Below are 22,245 nucleotides of genomic sequence, written 5' to 3' on the forward strand. Positions count from 1 at the left end.
GTGAATGAAGCACGTAAGGAATATAAGAAAATGAAAGATTTGGTTAAGAAAGCTGTGATTAGAAAGAAAGAAGAGTATAAAGAGGATTTTGATAAAAGGCTATCAGAAGACTTTCAGTCAAATCTGAAAGTATTCTGGAAATCCGTAAGGTCAGCCCGAGGAAATACTATAACCAGAGAGCTGACTAGGATCAGATGCCAGGATGGTAGCGTTGTGAAAGGAGAAGAATGTGTACTAAAGATATGGAAGGACTATTTTGAAAGTTTATTTGAAAAAAAGGAAGGAAATAAGAAAGATTTCTGCTATAGCGAAGAAAAAGAGAATGAGATGGAAGGCGAAATTGAAATGTTCGAAATTGTGGAAACACTTAAGAGTATGAAAGCGGGAAAGGCTGCTGGGTGTGATAGAGTGTCGGTCGAGATGCTTAAAGCAGGAAAAGGCGTAGTAGCTAGTCAGTTGTACTGCCTTTTCAATTTGTGTTGGAGAAGCGGCCGAGTACCAAAAGATTGGTGTAAGGCTGTTATCGTGCCACTTTACAAAGGAAAAGGGTCACAGCTGGACTGCAAAAATTATCGTGGTATAAGCCTGCTTAGCGTCGTCGGCAAATTGTATGCTAAGGTATTGATTAATAGAGTCAGGAATGAAACTGATGACAAAATATGGGATGCTCAAGCGGGATTTCGAAAGGGAATGGGATGTACTGATCAGGTCTTTTCCTTGCGGTGCATAGCCGAAAAGTTTTTGGCCAAGAGTCAAAAAGTCTATTGCACATTCGTAGATCTGGAAAAGGCCTATGACAGAGTTGAGAGGAATGAATTGTGGTCAGCACTTTCTATGCATGGGGTGAGCAGTCTCTTGATACGAGCACTGAAATCCTTATATGAGGATTCGAGTGCTTGTGTCAGGATAAACGGAGCGCACACTGAGTGGTTTAAGATTGAGAAAGGCGTTAGGCAAGGATGTGTTGCGTCACCGTGGCTGTTCAACCTATTTATGGATAGCTGTTTGACAGATTTGAAAGAGTCTAAAAGTGGATTAAGGATGAATGAGTTACTCGTCAAATGTCTGCTCTATGCCGACGATCAGGTTATACTGGCGTCATCAGCGGAGGAGTTACAGGAGATGGTAAACTGTATGCATGAAGCTTTAAAAGAGAAAGGAATGAAAGTGAACGTAAGTAAAACTAAAACACTGGTTTTTGAAATGGAGAAAGAAATGACAGCATGTAATATTTTGATTGGAGGAGAAAAAGTGGAGCAAGTGAAAGAGTTTGTATATCTAGGATCAAAGTTTACATCAGATGGCAAGTATGATAGTGATATTGAAAGGAGAGTGAACGCGGGGAACATGGTGAATGGAGCTTTGCATGCCTTTATGAGCGGTCAGAAACTATCCAAAAAGGCTCGACTGGCTGTGCACAGGGGCGTGTTGGTCCCGACATTAATGTATGGGAGTGAAAGTTGGGTATGGCAAAAGAAGCATGAAAGCAGAATAAATGCAGTGGAAATGAGAGCGTTAAGGAGTATGATGGGTGTGAAATTGAGTGACAGGATAAGGAACAGCGTGATAAGGGAATGTTGTGATGTGAAAGAAGATGTAGTTACAGGAATAGAAAAGGGTATGTTAAGATGGTTCGGTTATGTGGAGAGGATGAATGAAAGCAGGTTGACTAAGCAGATATACAAGGAGAGTGTGGAGGGAAAGGTCGGAGTGGGAAGACCTAGACGAACGTATCTTGATCAAATTAAGGACGTCCTGGTAAAGGGTCAGGTCAAAAGTACCCGAAACCGCCGAGCTTGTATGAAGAGAGTTATGAATGTGGACGAAGCGAAAGAAGTATGCAGAGATCGTGGCAAGTGGAAAGAGGTAGTCTCTGCCTACCCCTCCGGGAAAGAGGCGTGATTTTATGTATGTATGTATGTATGTATAATAAAACAATATACATACTTATACATACATGATATACACATAACAACTCAATGCGTTACACGATCGAAAAATATTTTTTTGACTTGGAGTTTAAAGGAGTCAAGAGAAGTAGCCGTTCTTACGACCGCAGGCAGTTTATTCCACAACCTAGCAGCGAGGACGGCGAAGATTTGGAATAGGAATGCGAGGAATAAGCAGGAATTGACAAAAAAGGAATATTACAAGCACGGAAACGATTATCAAGGACACGAAGCTTAAACTTCTGGAATAAGTACTTTGGACAATGGGGATTATATAGGACATTAAATAGGAGGTAAAGGACATGGCAGTTGCGGCGAAGTCTGATTGGAAGCCAATTAAGCTTGTTACAAAACTCAGAAACATGGTCGAATTTGCGCAATCCAAAGATAAATCTGATGCACTGATTCTGCAACCTTTCCAGCCTGTCAAGTAGTCCCTCGTTGAGATCTTAATATGCCACGTCTGCATAGTCAAGGAGAGACAATAAAAGAGATTGAGCCAGAAGAAATTTGGTACTAGTGGGAAGAAAATTTTGGAGACGTCTCAGCGAGTGCAGTCTTACATATAATTTCCTACTAATCTCATTTGTTTGGGGACCCCAAGACAAACATTGATCAATAATGATACCCAAATTAGTCACAGAAGAGGAGTACCAACGTGCAATCAAATCTGGAAATATAATATGAACTACCAATTATAATAGCCTGAGATTTAGCAGCATTCACCATGAGTCCAAAATTTCGAGACCACTCAGCAATCTTGGTTAGGTTAGAATTGATTTTGTGTATTGCAGAATTGAGATTTTGAAGGGGTGCTGCGGAATAAATTTGTAGGTCATCAGCGTAGAGATGAAAAGAAGAAGACAGAGTTTTAGTAATGCCATCAATATACATGGAGAATAGAATAGGAGAAAGGATACCGCCTTGCGGAACACCGGAGCCAACATCACACCAATCAGAACTAACATTGTCGACTTTAACAGATTGACGGCGACCTGAAAGAGTTTTTATATTTCAAAAAATCAATTTCTACATTTATCTTAAAACAAATCGAGCTTAACTTGGAATAATAATTTGTATTAGTGTCAATATAATGGCAATTCTCGTATTTCTGTGATATGAATTTTAATTGATTATTTAATAATGTTATTTCTAATAAATTGTTATACAGTACATTCAAGATAAATATATTATTGGAATTGTAATTACATATAATGTTACATAATTCTGTATAAAGCTTATAAGGGTTTGCGCCATTTGATCCAACAGCTAATATTAATAGATCTTCTTTATGTAGCTTATTTTTTAGATCACTATTTTTTAATGGCTTTAGAATGTCCTCATCGGTAGAATTTGGTTTTACAATTCCAATCACATCGTATTGATTATTCCATTGCCCACTTCTGGTTTCGATCAATCTTTTTGCCATCCCACGTGCCTGTTGGTCACCGTAAATAAATATTTTGCGATGTGGTTTAAGATTGGAAATAATTGAAGCGTTACCATCATCATTAATTAACTGAGGTATTTGGGGTGAAGTAGGAGTAATTTTGTTGTCTTTGAAATGGTCTAAATTATTCAATGAGATGTTCTTCCTCGGTTGAGATGTTTGCAGATCAAGCGGGGTGGTGACATGCCTGGTAAACTTTCCTTTTTTATTGGATTTCGTTTCAGTTCTTTTTTTTAATGTTTTCTTGGGGGTAGACTTATTATTTGATGTCGGTTTAGTTAATTCTATTGAGTCATATAGATTCAAAACCAGCAACATCCACTTTAACAGAAATTAGAGCAGTAGATTTTTTTAATTTTTATCTGATAGAACAGTGTCTAATCAATTATAATTACATCTTATTGTTGAAAAACGTATGTAGTTTACGAAATTTTCAATATTAACTTCATCGTCTACAAAATAAATAATAATTATATTGGGATAATGCTGTTTTTGCATCTCAAACATGGATGTTGCTACTTTTGCTTCTTTTTAATTTGGATATTGCTATATTTGCATCTGAGGTTTCTAGTGTATACGCGGATTAATATTTTTGATACTTATTATTGAAATCTCAATTCCTTTTTTATTCATGTAAATATGTTATATTAAAGAAAGAAATAAAATCCACTTTAATATGAAATCAAACTTTAATGATATAAAGGTAAATTGAACATCAAATTAGACAAGATTAAATTAAACAAAATCAGTCAAACATGCATATCATCCACTTCTTCTTGCATCTCACAAAGGCTTTCATCATCGGCATGTTCCTCATATTCATGTTCAACTTCGTTAAATTTAATTGAGCGATAAAGATTTGAAGAACTCTAATTCATCATTTTCCTCCCATTCATCACCCCAATGACTCTTAAGTAAAGTCAAAGCATCTTTCTTTTTTTAATTATAATTTCTGTAGTTTTTCACACAAAATCGTCATAATGATATCACATCAAATGTAAATGTGTAATGGGGTATCTGTTTACAGAAATTCATGCTATAATAGAGAATTTTACATCGCGATTTGTTTATATTTCTGGAAAGTTCTTAAAAAATATATTTACAATCTATCGGTCTGTAACCAATGCAGACCACAAAAAAATATAGCATCAAACAATTTCTTCAAACGAATCATGAATTCACGAATCATTAATGTGAAAACACCGTTAAGTATCAATGTGCTATAACTTACCGCTTAATTTTGGCCACATTTCTCCTCCATGTTTCGGGCATTGCTTTCCTTTTTCGGGAATTTTTATTATTGCAAGGGCTAGGAAAACATTCCATCTTGAAGATTTTTCTAGTTCCTTTTCAAGTTATCACTATTTTCCTATCACTAATTAATAAGGAACGCACTGAAAAAAAAACAACAAAGATGCCATAGAAATGGCAGCGAAATCCTGTGCTCTGATTGGTCGAAAGGGATAATGCTGTCTTTGTACCTGACAGGGTAGGATATTGCTGTGTTTGCCATTAACTTCACGATTTAAAGTCTGTTTTTTATAGGATATTGATGTTTTTGCTACGATCATTTTACATGCCTACATATATTTAAAACAACGCTTTCAGACTACATTCAAAGTTGCGATAGTGAAAAAATGGATGTTGCTGGTTTTGAATCTATATGACTCAATATTTCTGTTTGCTAGCATTACTTTAAGTTTCTTATTTTCTGTAATTAAATTTTGTATTTATTTGTCAGCTATTTTTATGTCTTCCGTTAATTTCCCTACTGTTTTCTCCAATTCGATAATTCTTTTATGCTGATTTAATCCTTCATCGGGACAACTTCTGTTAAGGAGACTGTTAGGTAACCGACTAAAATCCTTTTCCTTACCTACAACGCCATCTAGTATCTTCCTGTGACATCTACACGTCAAGATTGCAACCCCCTCCCGGGCGGTCGCGCCAACAAGTAGTCGAAAAAAGATCGAAGTCACGCAAGCTCGCGCGCATAACAAAATTAAAAATACTCAAAAATACCCAAAAGTGATTACTGCTGTGTGATAATTATTCAATTCATTCACCTCTAAGACAAGGAACAGTGCCCCGGGGACAGAAGATTAACAGCAAGCCAAATTCACAAAAAATTACCTGTAAGTACCTACCCCTTCCTTTTAGTCGGCATTGTTTCTATTTTGGGTGTTAATTTATATCAACAAGCATTAGTTTACGCAACATAATTTGGTTCTTTGAGCCGGATATGTAATTGGCGTTTCAACAGGGTATCAAAATAGACATTATTTCACTTGTTAGCCTACGCCTTGTAGGTACCTACTTACGTTTTATTCAACTCATATTTTGCACAAATATTCATTCAATAGTTCTATTTGTTGCAATATTATAGTTATATACGTAGTAATACATCTATACTTATCTATTTCTATCATATTTAATATCTTTACGACTCAATTTAGTGTATTTTTGTGTTGCGGCACGCGTTATACCTACCTGCCATTTTCGTTCGTAATTCAAAATGGCTCCGTTGTCGGAACTTGAAATAAAAATTAATACACTTATTAGTCGAAAAGAACGATATTTTAGGCGTGTTCAACAATATTATGATGTAGCTAAAAGTGTAGAGAACAATAGTTTCGAACTTAGCAAATTGTCCGTGCGGGTCCCTGACCTCGAGTCCACGCGTGGGATATTTGAAAAAATTGTCGATGAAATTACCGCGTTGCAATTGAAACGTGACCCGAATTATATTATTTCTGATCAAGAAGTACATGCTTTCGATGATCTTTATTTCAAGATAAAACGAATACTTCAAAAGTTTGATGAATCGTGCTCAAAATCGTCGAAACATAGTGAAATAAAAAACGGATCGGAACGCGGCGCCCAGCCTCGTTTACCTAAAATCGAGTTAGTGCATTTTGATGGAAAATTAGAGAATTGGGTTACATTTCGTGATACATTTTCGAGTTTGATCCATACAAATACTGCGATAGGCGATATCGAAAAATTCTATTATCTATTGTCAGTAGTCAGCGGACCTGCGCTTCAAATCGTTAAAAGTTTGCCTGTATCGAATGATAATTATACCATCGTGTGGACAAGTCTATGTGACAGGTACGAAAACAAACGTGCTATAGCCACGCGTTATTTGGATAAGTTGTTTGCGTTTAAGCCGTTGCCTAATGAGTCTGTAAACGGATTAAATTCATTTTTAGAAACATTTCAGGAGTGTGTTCAGGCCCTTGAATTGTTGAAAATAAATGATTTAGCGGGATTTATTCTATGTTATATCGGACTTCGTAATTTAGACCCGGTTTCTAGACGTGAATTCGAACAAAAAATTTATTCTAAGTGCCGTGTGGTTCCCGGCACCAATACAAAAAAGAATAGGACCACTCCATCTCTTTCCCATGGATGTCGTAAAAGGCGACTAAGGGATAGGCTTACAAACTTAGGATTCTTTTTTAGGCGACAGGCTAGCAACCTGTCACTAATTGAATCTCAATTCTATCATTAAGCCAAATAGCTGAACGTGGCCTTTCAGTCTTTTCAAGACTGTTGGCTCTGTCTACCCCGTAAGGGATATAGACGTGATGATATGTATGTATGTATGTATGTAATTTATTCTAAGGAAATACCTATTATTAGAACATTAATCGATTTTGTCAACAATCAAACCCGTATGTTAGAAATGTCAACAAGTACAAGTACCTTTAAGCCCGGTGTTAGTAAGTTGTCTATGTCTTCGTTTTCAAATAAATCTAGTGGTAAACCTAACACGAAAAATATCAATACAAAAACGTGTTTGGCTAGTAATGCGGCCACTGTTAAGGCTGAGCCTACAAACAAAGGCTGTTTGTATTGCAATAAACCTTTTCATTCAATTTATAAATGTTACGAATACATTGCGTTGACACCGGTGCAACGAGTAAACAAAATAAAGGAACTCCGCTTGTGCGAGAACTGTCTCCGTCAAGGTCACGCGCTTAGCGAGTGTCCGTCAAAGATAACGTGTACGGTATGCAAAAGTAAACATCATCACACGTTACATGTTGATTCTAAAATGAATTTAGTGAGTACGGATAGTGATCGTTCTTGTTATGATAATGTTAACAATAATCATGGGACTCAAGTTTCATTGACGTGTTCTACTGGGTCCACAGTAATTTTAGGTACTGCGGTTGTTCATGTATCTGATGTTTTAGGCAAATATCAGCCCGTACGTGTAGTGATCGACAGTGGTTCTCAAACCAGTTTTATGACAAATGATTGTGCACAACGTTTAGGACTTTCGCGTCAAAAGTGCAACACTCAGTTGTTGGGTTTAGGAGGAACAGCTGTTCGTGATCAAGGTGTGGTTTTATGTCAAATCAAACCAACCATATCCAACAACCCCATTTTCAATATTAAAACGGTAGTAATTCCAAAAATTTCTGGTGATATGCCATCGGTCGATTTGTCGGAAGAATTAAAATTCGAATATAAACATTTGGTGTTAGCTGACCCTACCTTTTATTACCCGAGCCGCATCGATATGCTGCTCGGCAGTGACGTGTTTCCATTAATTTATGACGGTGGTAAATATCATCCGTCACGACAGGGATTACCTTTGGCGTTAAGTAGTGTGTTTGGTTACGTGATTACCGGTCAGATGACATTAAATAATAATACTCAAAATGTGTCGACTTGCATGTTTACTAGTTCAGCAGAGGTTCATGACTTAATTCAATCTTTTTGGGAGACTGAAACTTTAGCTTGTGACTTACCTAAAAACCCGGAAGACGTCATATCCGAACATATGTTTGTTAAGGAACATAAACGGGATAGTACCGGTCGATACGTGGTGAGTTACCCGTTTAAACCAAACGCTGATTTAGGTGATTCGAAACAAATTGCATTGAAAAGATATCAAAATTTAGAACGAAAATTATCGCGTTTACCTCTTTTGCGAGGAGAGTATAAAAAGTTCATGGATGAGTACGTTTCACTCGGTCACATGGTTTGTGTCGGTGACGTCTCACAAGTGGAGTCAGGGTACGTAATCCCTCACCACTGTGTTCACAAGCCTGACAGTAGTAGTACAAAACTTCGTGTAGTTTTTGACGCCTCCTGTCCAACTACAAACGATAAATCTTTAAATTCTGTTTTATACACAGGTCCAAAACTGCAAGCTGACCTTGTGGAATTATTAATTCGTTTTCGATTACGTGAAATTTCATTGTGCGGTGACATTTCAAAGATGTACCGTTGTATATTAATTGATACATCTCAACGTAAATTTCAGCATATACTGTGGCGTGATTCGCCCAGCGAACCTATAAAGGTGTACGAACTGTGCACAGTGACGTACGGGGTAGTGAGTAGCCCGTTTTTGGCGATCCGTACGTTGCAACAGTTAGCTGCGGACGAAGGCAGTCGCTTTCCCGACGCTGCCCGCGCTCTGCGCGAAGGGTTTTATGTCGACGATTTCCTTTGGTCAGTAGATAATGTAGAAGAAGCATTGAAACTTCAGCAAGAGCTTGTTGAATTACTCAAATTGGGCGGATTTGAATTGCGTAAATGGTCGAGTAATAGCGTTCAGGTACTCAATAAACTGCCTAGCGATCAACTCGAGCCCCCGGTTCAATTTGATGATGGTAAAACCTTGTCGATTAAAATCCTTGGTTTACATTGGTTACCGGAAGAAGACGCATTTTCTTTCCGTACTACACAGATGACAACGAATGTCACGAAACGTTCGGTGCTTTCTGAAATAGCTAAGCTATTTGATCCCTTGGGATTCGCTGCGCCATGCACATTCCTTGCTAAGCATTTTATGCAAAAACTATGGTGCGCGCAACTAGGATGGGATGATTCTCTCCCTAAGACTTTACTTGATGAATGGTTAACCTTTTCATCTCAAATACCGTTGTTATCGAAATTGAGACATAATCGACATCTTTTTATCAAACACCATACGGTAGCTCAAGTAGTAGGTTTTTGTGATGCTTCAGTGGCTGGATTCGCAGCCACCGTGTATATTCGCAGTCAGGATGCACATGGGAATGTGAACGTGAGTTTACTGTTATCTAAATCTAAGGTCTCGCCCTTAAAAACAGTATCAATCCCTCGTCTTGAATTGATAGCTGCTCATTTATTGTCAAAGGTTCTATGCTATGTGGTGGCTATGTTGTCTAAAGACGTGCAGATCGATGAGGTGCTAGCGTTCACCGACAGTTCGGTGGCACTGACGTGGATAAATACGCCTGCATTCAAGTTAAAAACCTTTATTGCTAACAGGGTTACTAAAATTAATGAAAATCCATATGAGCTGCAGTGGTATCACGTCAATGGTACTGATAATCCCGCCGATGTGTGCTCTCGCGGTGCCACCCCGGCGCAATTACTTGAGATCGCGGATCAGTGGCTCCGTGGCCCACACTGGTTGTATGAACCACGACAAACATGGCCGGTGCGGACAATTGATGAGTTTAGAGGTGAACCATTAGAACTCAAACCTGTCAAACATAATAATACATTGCTGAGTGAAGGTTCCAACGTAAAAACGGATTTTTACTCAATAATTCTTAAATTTTCAAATTTTAATCGATTATTGCGTGTATTTGCTTGGTGTCTGAGATTCATAAATAATTCTAGAGTTTCTTCCCTTAATAGAACAAAAGGTGCCTTGCTTACCGCTGAATTAAATCAATCTCATGATAAAATTATTCAAATAGTTCAACTTAATCATTTTCAACATGACATTGAATCTTTAAAGAAAGGCAATCAATGCTCTCAAAGTCTACGTAAACTCGACCCGTTCATAGATAGCCGTGGTCTCCTCATGGTGGGGGGTAGACTTTCACAAGCAGACTTGCCATTTACTCAACGTCACCCATTGATTTTGCCTAAAAATTCGCACTTTACTAATATTTTGATAGACTATTATCACACTGTCTATTTACATACTGGGCCTAGGTCACTTCAAAATATACTAGCTCAAAGATATTGGATTGTAGCTGCCAGGTGTATAATACGGTCTCGTCTGTCAAGATGTATTAGATGCTTTAAAAATAGGCCCTCTATTAATCAACCTAAGATGGGTTCTTTACCTAAATGCCGTTTACAAGATGTATACCCATTTCACACAGTCGGTGTCGATATAGGAGGTCCATTTTACATTAAAGAGTCAACTCGACGTAACGCAAAATTATCAAAGGCGTATTTATGTCTTTTTGTTTGTTACTCAACGCGAGCAGTACATCTCGAAGTAGTCTCTGCGTTAACTACTGAATGCTTCTTGGCTGCATTCGACCGATTTACGGCTCGACGTGGCCTTCCGCATACGGTCTATTCCGATAACGGTAAAAATTTTGTGGCTGCCGGCAAGCATTTCAATGAATTATTTGACTTCTACAATAAAAATCAACATCAACTAACTGATAAGTTTACAGTCAGGAAGGTAACGTGGAAATATAATCCTCCGGCAGGAAGTCATTTTGGCGGAATGTTTGAAGCCGGAATTAAATCGGCTAAATATCATTTAAAACGCGTACTTGGTACACGTGCTTTGTCGTTCGAAGAACTGTGCACTTTATTTTCTAATATAGAAGCGATTTTAAACTCGCGGCCTCTGTGCAGTTTGTCAAACGATCCCAACGAATTCGACGTCTTGACCCCAGGACATTTTTTAGTTGGTCGTCAATTAGTGTCGACTCCTACTTACGACTCCTCGAATACGTCTCTTAATCGCTTAACGCGATGGCAATGTATTCAGCAGGCCACGCTGCATTTTTGGCGTCGGTGGAAAGGTGAATACCTACATACATTGCAGCAAAGACAAAAATGGCTAGTTGACACACCTAACTTATCCGTAGATGACTTAGTTTTGATCCATAACGACAACATTCCATGCCAACAATGGAGCCTAGGACGTGTCGAAAAAATTCATCCCGGACTTGATGGAAGGGTTCGCGTTGTTACCGTTCGAACGCAAAATTCGCGACTGCAGCGCCCTGTCACTAAATTGAGTCCTCTCCCAAAAGAGCAGGATGAATAGATACATTATCATTTTCAAATTCATTCAATATAACATACATATATATATAGTTAAGTAATAAAGTTAAATAATATTTATAGTTATATATAGTATATTTATATTTATATCCACATTTATACAGTCCACTTAAAATATTCTATATCTAGATAATACCTATTTTATCTCGAACAGGTACACTGATCTCGTAAGTTCTCGTATTGTACTCAAAACATTATTTATTCTGTGTTTATCCATTTTGAAATCAATGTTGATTTCGGTGGGGGGAAATGTTAGGTAACCGACTAAAATCCTTTTCCTTACCTACAACGCCATCTAGTATCTTCCTGTGACATCTACACGTCAAGATTGCAACCCCCTCCCGGGCGGTCGCGCCAACAAGTAGTCGAAAAAAGATCGAAGTCACGCAAGCTCGCGCGCATAACAAAATTAAAAATACTCAAAAATACCCAAAAGTGATTACTGCTGTGTGATAATTATTCAATTCATTCACCTCTAAGACAAGGAACAGTGCCCCGGGGACAGAAGATTAACAGCAAGCCAAATTCACAAAAAATTACCTGTAAGTACCTACCCCTTCCTTTTAGTCGGCATTGTTTCTATTTTGGGTGTTAATTTATATCAACAAGCAATTAGTTTACGCAACAGAGACTTTTTACAGACTTTACTAGTTTCAGACATTTAGCACAAACCTTGCTGGTATCCATTTTTATATATTATATAAGATATGTACAAAAAAGGCAGTAGTAAGTGATCAACGATGATGTATTAGTGATCAATGTATATAACACTGTATGGTCTTTGTTCACTGCGTCAATTTGAGGTTATAATTTTTAAGTTTATACACCATTAATCACTCTTATTTATATCCATCGTTCACAAACTTTATAAGTCTAGTTTTAACGCACAGGTAATGTAAGTCCCATTAGAATAAATTGACATTTCGTTTAAGGTGAGTGAATCATTGTTTTGAAATTTAATGTTTGTTTTATATAATTGATCGCGTTTGCGAATACATTTATCTAATCCAGGGTTTGATAGATCTGACTTTTTTTTGGAATTACCACAATGGTTGTGTTTTCATTGATGATTTTTTGCAGTGTTGATACTAGTATATTAGCCGCAGCATTAGGATTATCATTCGAGTAAAAAGGAGACCAATTATATATTTGCAGTGTTTTGCCTATTTTGTCGTGGTCAAGTTTGAGATTATAAAACGAAGTTACGTTTTTATCTATGTCTACCTTTTCTAACACCAGAAGTATAGGTCTATGGTCAGTAAAATCGTTATGTATAAGTGTCTGAGCTTTTAAATTAGTTTTGACCATGAAATGTTCAATATATCTTTCTTTTCTGGTTGGTTTATAGACTCCTGTTAATAGTCCATGTGAATTCATCATTTCTGAGTAAAGATTTCTGAATATATTATCATACCCTGGAAGAACGTTTATCACCTGTGACGATTATATTTTTTGATTTTATGCATTTGAGAATATCGTCTATAAAGTTTATATATTTAGTTGGATTTTTAAAAGAGGGTGATCTGTATGAACAAATGAGTGAATAATCATTTTCAGTAAAAGACAACTGCCTTCGCTAACAACGAGTTCTGAGCAAGAGCATGGAATATTAGATTTGATATATACATTCAGTCAGAAAAGTATCGGGAATGGATTATTTATTTATGGTTCCAAATTCAAATTTTTGTTTTTTTTGTTGTTGTTAGATTGGCACAACTGTTTTCCATTTTGGCGCGGAGTTTGAGTTGCATCTGTTGTTTACATTAAATACAGTGCTATTTTTAGTTATATCATATCTAGTGTGTATTGCTAATTTCATAATGGATAAAAACATCGAACAAAGAGTTTGTCTTAAATTTTGCATTGCCAATGGAATATCGTGTTCGGAGTCACTGAAAATGTTACAGAAGGCTTACGGTGAATCGACTTTATCAAAAACTCGTGCTTATGAGTGGTACAAAGCGTTCAAAAGCGGTCGAGATGTGATGGAAGATTTGCCTCGCTCTGGTAGGCCATCAACGTCTGCAACTGAAGTTAACATCGCAAAAGTGAAGGAAATAGTGACTGAAAATCCTCATTCAACTTTGAGAGAGATAGCCACCGAACTTTCTGTATCTCACGAGTCGATCGGTACCATTTTAACTAATAATTTGGGTATGAAACATGTTGCCGCTCGGCTAGTCCCAAAAGACCTGAATTTTTTTCAAAAACTCAATCGCATGAGAGTCGCTGAGGACATGCTAGAACGAGTCAATTCCGACCCAACATTCATGAAACGCATTGTTACTGGTAACGAGACGTGGGTTTACGAGTTTGACATGCAAACTAGTCAACAAGCTTCGGAGTGGCGCCTTCCAACTGAACCGAAACCGAAAAAACCACGCCAAAGTCGTTCAAAAGTCAAAGTCATGTTGACTGTTTTCTTTGACTATCGCGGTGTTGTGCACTCGGAATTCTTGCCGGAAGGTCAAACGGTAAATAAGGAATATTATTTGAGTGTTATGCGGCGTTTAAGAGAGCAAATCAGACGAAAAAGGCCAGATTTGTGGAAAGAAAATTCTTGGATTTTTCACCATGGTAATGCACCTTCGCACAAGGCCATCATTGTGAACGAATTTTTAACCAAACACTCAACAAATACCATCGAGCAACCACCATATTCACCAGATATGGCTCCAGCCGACTTTTTTCTTTTTCCTAAACTCAAATTACCACTTCGTGGCACCCGTTTTCAATCGGTAGAAGACATAAAAGAGAATTCGCGGCGAGAACTGACCTCAATTCCGGAAACTGCGTTTAAAAAATGTTTTGATGATTGGATTATTCGTTGGCGTAAGTGTATCGTTTCTAAAGGAGCATATTTTGAAGGTGATAAAATAAATTTGGATGAATAACAAACAGTTTGTGTATTATTGATCTTTTTTATTGAGCTTACTTAATTTATCAAACATAAATAAAACTCAAATTGAAGAATCAATCATCATAATACCTGAAAACCCTAGTCATATATTGAGGGAAGATAATGAACAAAGCAAGGATGAACGAATTCCAATTGTAAAGGTACCTCAAGTCAAAAAAGAGACACATCACCATAACATATTTATATTTGGCGGGGAACAATGCGTCGGTCTAGGATCCGAAATTACGCAGGCTAGGATGAATTCTCCGTACGAAAAATATAAAGTATCGTCTCTAACAAAGCCAGGAGCAACCTGTGAAGAAATTTTAAAAGCCACAACGACACTGGAATCAACTGCCAATGATGTAATAATTATTAACGTTGGTGATTGTGATCAAAATCCAACTAAGCTTTGTGTAGAATTAGGCTACTTTCTAAAACGATACTCTAAACAAACTGTCATTGTAATAGGAGTTCGAAGCAATGTCCATCTTAGTGTAAGAACATTAAATGACAGAATAGCTATGTATTGTAAGCAATTTGATAAATGTTCATTTATTAATCCATTTAACATACACTACAACAATAGAAACTTTATATCCAAATTGACATACAAAATTAATATAATTATTGACACTATTTACTATAATAAAAATTATCTTTCTATTAAAAATCATAAAACTAATAATATTAAAAATACAGTAAATATGCAAGTTCCACATAAAAAAGGAACCATTAAATACTACTTTAATACAATTAAAAAAAGGAACGAGTCATTAAATTACTTAAAAGTCCCTAGGCAAACTGTGCAAAAACGTGTTACTGACTATTTTACTAAAATTGACAAGCCTCGGGTAAATAGTAGTAATTTGTTTTTTCGTGACGACAAATGAGAAATATTACAATAACCCTACGACTAATGAGAAATGTCAAAATAATTATGCAATATTTCACCAAAATATAGCAGGTTTAATAAATAAATCGGAATTAATTACACTTACGCTAAAGGAATTAGAAGACGAAGGAAATAATTTTGATATACTTTGTTTCAGTGAAACGTTCATAAGGTCTGGTAGTGAAGGGAATTTTCATATCGCTGGTTATCGCTTAGTATCATCATACTCAAGAACCCATCAAAAAAGAGGTGGTGTTTGCATTTTATGTAAGCAAAATATGCAAGCTGAAAAATATGACCTTGTAAACGAATTTGCAGAGGACAATATCTTTGAGTGTTGTTCCATAATAATAAAACCAATCAAATGTATTATAGTCTGTTTGTATAGAATTCCCCAATCATCTAATCTAGTTCGATTTTATGAAAAGTTAAACTGTCTTCTAAATAAGTTAAAACATAAAAAAGGATACAAAATTATTCTAACAGGTGATTTAAATATAGACCTACTTTGTGAAAATGAATCCAGAAAACTGCAAAACATAATATCGAATTATAATTACAATTTTCACATTAAATTGCCCACACGCAAGAAAACTTGTATTGACCACATCATAAGTAATTTTTCTGTAACTCAAAGTGGCACTTATGCTCTATATCTTTCCGATCATGATACTGCTCAATTCATTAAATTTACAGAACAAAATAGCATACAGAAACCGTCACATTGGTTCGTCAAGAAAAGAGACTATAGCTATGAGAACATAGAAAAGTTTCGTGAATGTTTGAGTAGTTTAACATGGAGTGATGTCTTAAATGAAAATGACACTAACACTGCATTTAATTATTTTCATGAGACTTTCAAACTTTTCTATGACCTTTGTTTTCCAATAATTAGAATAAAGGTTAGGGCACAGAAAAGAGGTGTAACAAACTGGCTCACCAAAGGTTTACGAAAATCGACTATAACAAAACGACATCTACGTTTTGACTATTATAAAAACTCCAATGGTACAAATAAAAGGAAGTACCAAAATTATAATAAACTTCTAAAAAGATGTATACATCAGTCTCAAAAAAACATTAACACAAAGCATCTGACATTATCAAAAAATAAATGTAAAGCCACTTGGGAGATAATAAAAAATAACACAGTTCGGGACTCTTCTAACATTGACAATTTAAAAATTAATAATGACATGATGAACAATCCAATAGAAATTTCGAATGCGTTTAATAGACACTTTATTAATCTGCCAAATAATAATAGCAAAAATAATACATATAATCATGATCTCAAATCAAATCACGCTAGCCTTTTCTTGACACCTGTAGACACATACGAAATAATTAAAATAATAATGTCGTTAAAATTGACTAACTCTTGTGGTTATGATGATATACAAACTAGCATATTAAAAGCTTGTGCTCATGAGATTGCACAAGTTCTGACGTATTTAATAAATCTATCCTTCAGTACCGGTGTATTTCCCGATAAACTTAAGGTGTCAAAGGTAAAGCCCTTATACAAAAAAGGTCCCCGAGATTGTGTCGATAATTATCGACCGATTGCTCTTATACCCATAATAGCTAAAATATTTGAAAAAGCTTTCCTCACACGTCTTACTCTATTTCTTGATAAGTTTAAAATAATCAAACCAGAACAGAATGCATTTCAAAGAGGAAAATCCACGACACTTGCCACCTTCCATCTCATAAATAAAATTCTGGAATCGATGGACAAACGTGTACCAGTCACGACTGTCTTTTTTGATATGAGTAAGGCGTTTGATTTTGTAAAGCACGCGTTATTGCTACATAAATGCGAAATGTATGGTGTTCGAGGTTTGGCAAATAAGTGGGTCAAGAGTTATTTGTGTAACAGGACACAATATGTCGAAATTACAAAAATGAATGACAGTAATGAAATAGAACAATATAACTCTACGAAGGAACCAAATTTAGTAGGAGTGCCGCAAGGTAGTATCCTGGGCCCAATGTTATTTTTATTATATATAAATGACTTGCCAAATATAACAAATTATGACTGCACACTATTTGCTGATGACATTTCTGTAATTATACCATGTAATAATAATCTAACTTATAATGATGAAATTAATAAAACAATTGACAAAATAATAAAATGGCTTAATAATAACAATCTACAAATAAATTTAACAAAGACTACTTATATGCAATTTATAAATAAGAATGGTAAAAAACATAATTTAAATATTTCCCACAATAATATATTAATCAAAGAATCAAACCAAACTATGTTCTTAGGAATTACATTAGATGACAAGTGTACGTGGGAAGGACATGTTGCCAAAATTTGTAAAAAGATTAACTCTTTTTCGTACGCTTTGTGGAAACTTACAAAAGTGAGCAGCAAAGCAGTAGCAATACAAGCATATCATGGTTATGTGGGATCCGTTCTTCGATATGGCATTCTTATATGGGGAAATTCCTGTCATATGGAACGTGCTTTTATAGCTCAAAAAGCGTGTATCAGAGCAATATGCAACGTAGACCCTCTGACATCATGCAAACCTCTATTTAAGGAATTAAAAATATTGACTGTTCCATGCCTATATATATTCGAATTATGTGTATTTGTCAAAAATAACCCTAACTTATTTAAAAAACGAAATGACACTAGCAAATATAGCTGTAGACATCCTAATAGACTAAATCTACTCATCTCAACCACAAAAGTAAAAAGCAGAAATAGCTATCAAATGGCTGTCAAAATATACAACGGCCTCAATGAGGATATAAAGTCGCTATCTTTGAATGCCTTTAAAACTAAATTAAAACTGTGGCTTATCGAAAAATCGTTTTATACTGTTGACGAATATTTCGATAAAAAATAAATTCTGACAAGAACATTTAATATGACATTATTTTAATTTAATTTTCATTTCAATTTTAATTTTCATTTAATTTCAATTTTCTGTATTTTTGCATGCCATGACTGGTTAAATGCGCGACATGTATATTCTTTGTAACACCTTTAATTGTACCGCATTTATAGCAAATAAAGTATTTGTATTTGTATTTGTATTTGTATTCCTGCTACTTTCTTGACAGAGTAGTATAACCACTCCGTCGTTTTGATTTAAGCTTTTTTTTGTGTAATAACATATGTAATTGCTTAGCAAATCAGGTACAAATCCAGAATCCGTCCAACACTCCGTCAACACAATGATATCAATAAAAATGTTTATGTCAGTTATAAATGTTAAAAATCTGTCCCAATTTTTGTTGAAACTTCTAATGTTCACAGTAATAATTGAAAGAGTATTTTGAGTGTTATAATTAAATGTTAAAATTGATGAGGTTTCAGACGGAGACCCAACCTCTGCACATGGAATGTTATTATTTTCGTATATGTCCGTTATAATTTCTTCATTAGGGTTAGCGAATTTTGCTTGTAAAAGTATAAAGTTTCGTAAGACTGAAGTTGTAGTAGGTTTGTAATTAATGTTTGGAATAATTTTATATATATGAGTGTGAAATGGGTTGCACTTAAAGAAGGGTATTGTTGTTTGCTGTTGATTTTGTTTTGAAGTGTCTTGATGCGTGAGTGTATTAGTGTGTAGGGAGTCGACAGCTTGCCATTGTTACTAAACATGTACTCTAAAAACAGAAATAATAATAGTAACTTATAAAAGTAGCTCAAATATAGGGAACCATATGTAATACTGCTTGATTTTAGGTTGTCTAGTCACTTTTCTATGAGGCCAAAATCACTCTCTTCGTTAATGCGGATTGCCGGAGATCCCTCCATTTTGCGCATAAAGACTGAACCCTGTGCAATCCAGCAGAACATATTTATTTATTTATGTACACAAAATTATATACAGAAGCATTTATAACAGTAATACTAGTACAAAGGTGCTACTTATTTCAAAAGAAATCTCTGCCAGTAGACCCATGAGAGGAGAGATTAATTTTGGAGCGGTATGGCGTGTGCATAAATAACGTTTAACATATTTAACTAAACATACATGCTAATACTTACATAATTAAACATGCAACTTCAAACATAGCCACTTTCTCTACAGAACAGACAGTTACAGAACACACTAACCAAAATGAACAAATAGTCTTTTTTTTTTTCTTTTTTTTTTTCCTGTGGGTAGTTGCAGGCAAAACATTAAAAAACAGCTGATCCTCTATTTTAATTATTTAATATTTTATTTTTAATACTTTTTATTACTATTATACAATAAATAATACTACAAACCATTAAGTTAATGATATAGTAAAAGAAATACCTGCTCCTGCCTGCCTTGTGGATAAATTTCTTTTATTACACAAACAAAATGGACACACAGCGAAATTTACAACTGGAGCAAGTCCAACAGACGCAGAGGCAACTGGAATCTTCATTAGCTTGTCGCATGGCAGAGTTTGAGAAGAGGCTTACTGCAGCACCATCAGCAGATATAGGTCAGTTGCAACGGGAGTTCCGGGACTTCAAGGAATGTGTTTATTCCATCTTTCAAAATTTGCAAGGATTTAGGCTGCAGAGTGGACTCCTTGGAGATGAGAGGCCGACGGAAAGTGCTGGTGCTAAATGGTGTCACAGAAGTTCCCAATGAAAATATCAAGATAATAGTGAGTGATCTTCTTGCTGATAAATTTAAGTTATCAGATTCAAGCGCACAAATAAAGATCTGTCACCGTATTGGAACTAGAAGGCCAGACCGAGCTCGTCCAATATTGGTGAGTCTCTGCTCTCTGAAGATCAAATCTGATATATGGAACCAGAAAACAGCACTAAAAGGTACTAAAATTAGTATTGCCGAATTTCTCACACACACAAGGCAAAGCGTATTCTTAGCGGCTCGACGACATTTCGGTATGAAGCACTGTTGGACCCTCGATGGAGTAATCAATATTAAGATCCCAACTGGTGAGCGTGTTAAGATCACAACCGAAGGTGAGCTAACTGCTTTAATCAAGCGATTTCCAGGAGAGGAGATATGCAGTGATCAGGGCTCGTCGACGGCAGTAGACAAGCGACCACCCCCAAAAAGAACGACCACGGCTATAGTCGATAAAAGGAATATGACCCGACGGCAGACACAGGCGGTCAAATCTAAGTTGCCACCACCTCCGCATACAAATTGAGTCTGTTGGCCTCTTTCACTTATATCTCCCTGTGTATGTATTCACGCGGTGCTTATTAATTCTGTATTTTGATGATGGTTGGTCCACTATATTTTATTAAATTGCGAGTGGGTAAATTCCTAGTTTCCTCTTAATTACTGATGACTGTTTTGTGAGTGATGTAGATAGTTTTGTTTTTTTTTTCTCTTTTTTTTTTTTGATCTGACATCCGTCGTTTTCCTGTCTTAATGACAGGCGTCAGTTGTCAAATGTCAATTTTCTTTTTAAAGTACCTAACCATCGTACACTTTGGAATGCACACCATCGTTGTAAAGCCCGCCATACACTCGAGACTTGTCTTTTGGTGTGTTCATAATGTTTTTTGTTTCATGTTTGAGTTTCATTATTTTTCTTTATCTGCTTGTACCAATTTATTTTAGACCTTATAATAAAATTTGTATCTGTATCAGTTATCAGGTCCGGCCGGCAGGTTGTGCAGGAACAAACTTAAAACTACACCCTACATACATAATATATTATATTTATTTTTTTATACTTTTATTATTTATTATATTTAAATTAACCCATTTATCTATAGGTATACAATGCAGCAATGTGATAATATTTTTTTATCAGAAACCTTCTGCTCTGCTGAGGGATCTGGTGACTCAAGTTTCGTTTCCTGTGATTCTACAATGACCTTGGGGGCTTTTGTTGATAATACATTCCACAATTTTCCATATAATTTTAATGTGTGTCATATCAATGCACAAAGCATTCCCGCGCATTACACAGACTTCGTTGAATCGTTTTCTTCTGTGCACCTTGGCGCAATTCTTGTGTCCGAAACCTGGTTGAAACCAAATTTACCTTCGACTAGCTATTCGCTACCTGGCTTTATCTTAATAAGAAACGATCGTGTCGGATCCCGGGGTGGCGGCGTTGCCATTTATTTAAGAAGTGATATAATTACCGTGTGCTCGCTATGTCACCTTCTGAATACACCGCCAGCAGCGAATATATATTTCTTGAGGTTTCGTTTAAGGGAGTCGGAGCCGCTTTGGGAGTATTCTATTGCCCCTCTTCAAATATTTATTATTTCAGTGCCTTTGAATCTCTCCTTGAGTCGGTTTCTCCAGATTACACACACCATCTGATCCTAGGAGATTTCAACACGTGTCTGATGAAGGATGACTCCAGGGCCAAAAAGCTGCGAGGTATTGTCAAGTCGGTCAATTTCTCAATCTTACCATCCGGTTCAACACACTTCACAGAACATGGTCCCTCTTTGCTTGACTTGATCATTACCTCTTCAGCTGGTCTTGTTGCCAATCATGGTCAAGCGCCCGCTCTTGAATTCTCTCATCACGATCTTATTTACGTTTCCTATAAAATTAAAGTTCCAAGACCAAAACCAACCATAATGAAACTCCGTTGCCTTTCCAAAATAAATAATGAAGCTCTTACATCTGATGCAGCGAGGATAGATTGGTCTCCGGTTTTGTCGGCTAATACAGTCGATGAAAAAATTTCTCGCTTTAATAATGAAGTGTTAACACTGTACGATAAACATGCTCCCGTACGTGCCATCAAAATAAAACGCCCTCCTGCACCTTGGATCACGGAGGCGGTACGTATCGCCATGAGAAAACGAAATCGTGTCTTTAGAAAGTTTAAACGGGATCGTACTAACGAGAATTGGTGCTTATATAAGGCTGCAAGGAATCACTGCAATAGATTTTGTAGAAATGCAAAACGCCAATATTTCTCTGATAACATAGGAAATGTTTCTCCAGCTAATATGTGGAAATTTCTTAATTCTCAGGGTATAGGTAAAGTACAGAAATCATGTTCAAAATTCCCTTTCACTTTGAATGAG

The sequence above is a fragment of the Amyelois transitella genome, chromosome W, assembly GCF_032362555.1.
Source record: "Amyelois transitella isolate CPQ chromosome W, ilAmyTran1.1, whole genome shotgun sequence".
NCBI lineage: Eukaryota > Metazoa > Arthropoda > Insecta > Lepidoptera > Pyralidae > Amyelois > Amyelois transitella.